The sequence below is a fragment of the Silurus aristotelis genome (assembly GCF_946808225.1).
Source record: "Silurus aristotelis genome assembly, chromosome: 14".
Lineage (NCBI taxonomy): Eukaryota > Metazoa > Chordata > Actinopteri > Siluriformes > Siluridae > Silurus > Silurus aristotelis.
The window spans coordinates 27,752,704-27,756,434 of NC_139587.1; positions in this window are offsets into that span (position 1 = coordinate 27,752,704).

The following is a 3,731-nucleotide window of genomic DNA, read 5'->3' on the forward strand; positions in this document are numbered from 1 at the left end:
CACACACACACACACACACACACACACACACACACACACACACACACACACAGGTACATACACAGCACAGCCACATTAAGCACGTCTCTGACTTTCTTCATCCCTTAAGCCCTGCTTTTTTTTCCAGAGCCACCTTTGAGAAGTGACTGGGTTCCTCCATTGTGTTCTCGCTGCTTTGTATTCAATTCTCTATTCAGTAAGGATGACAGTGCTGGTATGGTTCAGCCTGTTTATTCGCTCATTCATTGTCCAGTCAATAGTCTTGGCAAAATCTGCTCACAAAATTGCCATCATTTAATCCCAGAGTTCCTGGTTTTTGTTTATTATCTCAGGCGGAGAACTCAAGCTTTCCTGCTTAAATAAATGTTGGTGTTTTATGGATTTGCATTCGAATGTTCGCTCCTTTCAGTCGCTACGTTTTCATTTCCAACTCTCGGTAATGCGACATGTTTCAGTCACTTATGTGTCCTAACAAAAAAACTCCACAGAAATGTTTTTTTCTCAGAAGAAAAAATACAAGATTAAGTTCAGAGTCAGAAGTTCACTGTCCTCGTTTAATTATTCAAATAAATTGGAGAAGTGATGTAATGATGTGATTTCCACCTGAAATCTCAAAACCAGAGTCAGAGTCGTTGAGAACTGAATGCTGTATGAATAAAAGTATTGGGACACCTGATTTTTCCAGCCGGACTCTTTTTGGGTTCCTCCCCAAACTTTGAGCACAAAGTTGGAGGCACACAATTGTACAGGACGTCTTTCGGTGCGTCGACCCAAACCTGTTCCGGCATGACACCTGTGCGCAAAGACAGGTTCAGAAAGGTATGCTTTACATGGGTTGGAGTAGAAGATCTCCTGCTTTAGACTTCTGAACACCTTGTGAAAGCTGACTGCATCCCAGGCCTCCTCACCTCACCTACATCAGTACCTAAATTTACCCACACCCATGTGTCTGAATGAATCTGCACAAATCTCCACAAAATCTAGTGGAACATCTTCCCAAACGAGTGGAGTTTCTTATAACAGCAAATGGAGACCAAATTAGAGATGGGATGCCCAAAAATCACACAACAATCTTAAGGTCAGACGTCCACACATATTTATCTATAGGGTGTTAATAACAGTGTGTACAGTAGGACACTATAACTATCTTATGATCTCTTCTATTAATATGTGGCAATAGGAATATTTAATATCAGCGAAGTGGCATCACAGTAATCATCTACCACAAGACACACTACATCCTCCTGTGATTATTCAGAATATTTAGAATAACACACACTGTTTCTGCTTTGTAGTGTGTACGTTCTGCTTTACATTTATTGTAAAATCTACACCAGTTTTTATTGCAATTCTATTTTTTTAATCTTCAGTGCAATGTTCTGTGTGCGATTTTGTATTAAAAAATAAATAAATAAATAAATAAAAAATAAATAAATAATAATAATAATAATAATAATAATAATAATAATAATAATAATTTACTGGATTTGAATGGCATTTTTAATCGACCAAATTCGGAAAAAAAAAAAATCTAAATTAAAAAGAAAGAAAGAAAATTACCTGCAACCATTTTGTGTGTGTGTGTGTGTGTGTGTGTGTGTGTGTGTGTGTGTGTGTGTGTGTGTGTGTGTGTGTGTGTGTGTGTGTGTGTGTAAACGCAAGTTACAATTTGCAGTTAATCTAGTCTATAATAACACACACACACATACACACACACGTGTGTTTCAAACATACATCATGACTTGTAATTTATGTTTAAATGTCTATAATCGCAGGTCCTCAAAGTTGTAGATCACAAAGAACTTCAAACTTAACACACAACTTAAAAGAATCGAGCCGGACCAAAGCGATGGCCTCACACCAAAATAGCAGCAGGCCTATTTCCCCACACACACACACACACACACACCCACACACACCCTAAACACGTCCATAGATGTTTGCGCACTGCGGTTGCTGTGAATTTCCCATCTGAGTTTCCCCCTAAGCAATCTTTCTTCCCGAGTGTGGCGAACACTTAATCCTGGGAGACGTCCTGGTCCTGCTAGCTGCGCTCCGGAACGCTCTCCAGTTTGTCAGACAGGAAAATATATTGATCTCTGCTGAAACTCAAGACTGTGGGGAAACAATCTGTGGTCCTGGACGGGCTCCCGTTTTGTCAGATTGAATTTCTCGTGCCATCTTCCTTCGGGTCGTCCGTGAAGTGACGTTTTTATTAGCTGTGATTAATGTGCGATTCAGAACCGGGTCAATATCAGGAGCTACGACTGTCCCGAACACTACAGTGGCTTAGAGCTGCAATCACCACTCGAGCCTCCATCAGCTGAGAACAGCAACAATGATGGAACTATGATAAATAGACATTCTGTCATGAGGATGGGTTTGAGCCTCAAGGTTTCGTCCTCATGATCTCTCAGGGAGTTTCTCAAAATCTGAGCAGTAGGTTGGGTGCAGAAGTGAGATCATGCACAAGTAGCTGAACGCTTTAGACGTTTTAGGGGGTTGAGTTTGTCAAAGGTTTTCCTGATCTTTTGTCGGCTTCCAGCGATGTTCTTCGGCTCTTGACGCGCCCGCACCAATCGAAACACCTCAAACGACTTGTTGAATCATCGTGGAATGTCAAACGTATGTTGTGTCAAACGTCTCTGTGGCAGATTTGCCTGGTTTCAGGCAGAATTTTTCAAGATTGCTCTTTGTCCGTGATGAAATCGCAGACGTGGGAACACACGTGGGTCAGAAAAACACCAGTTAAAACATTAGTCTCAAAACGTTTTGATACCACCTCGTATTTTTTACACTTTTTACACACAATAAGTGTACTATATAAATAACCGCCCAATAAACTAATGAAAATAATAGAATATATATACATAATTTATTGTATTGTTTAACTACACTATGTCTATGATGTTTGCGGATGATATTGTGATTTATGGTGAGAGTAGGGAGCAGGTGGAGAAGAGTCTGGAGAGGTGGAGGTATGCGCTGGAGAGAAGAGGAATGAAAGTCAGTAGGAGTAAGACAGAGTACATGTGTGTGAATGAGAGGGAGGGCAGTGGAGGGGTGCGGTTGCAGGAAGAAGAGGTGGAGAAGGTGGAGGAGTTCAGGTACCTGGGGTCAACAGTGTAAAGTAATGGAGAGTGTGTTAGAGAAGTGAAGAAAAGAGTGCAGGCAGGGTGGAGTGGGTGGAGAAGAGTGACAGGAGTGATTTGTGATAGAAGAGTATCTGTGAGAGTGAAAGGGAAAGTTTAAAGGACTGTGGTGAGACCTGAGATGTTGTATGGATTAGAGACAGTGGCATTGAGTAAAAGACAGGAGGTGGAGTTGGAGGTAGCAGAGCTGAAGATGTTGAGGTTTTTGTTGGGAGTGACGACGATGGATAAGATTAGAAATGAGTTTATTAGAGGGACAGCGCATGTAGGATGTTTTGGTGACAAGGTGAGGGAGGCGAGATTGAGATGGTTTGGACATGTGCAGAGGAGGGACATAAATTATATTGGTAGGAGAATGCTGAGGATGGAGCCACCAGGTAGGAGGAAAAGAGGAAGGCCAAGGAGGAGGTTCATGGATGTGGTGAGGGAAGACATGCAGGTAGTTGGTGTGAAAGAGGCAGATGTAGAGGACAGGGTGGTATGGAGATGGATGATCTGCTGTGGCGACCCCTAATGGGAGCAGCCGAAAGAAGAAGAAGAAGTTTAACTACACTATGTAGAAATCATTTTATGGAGTTA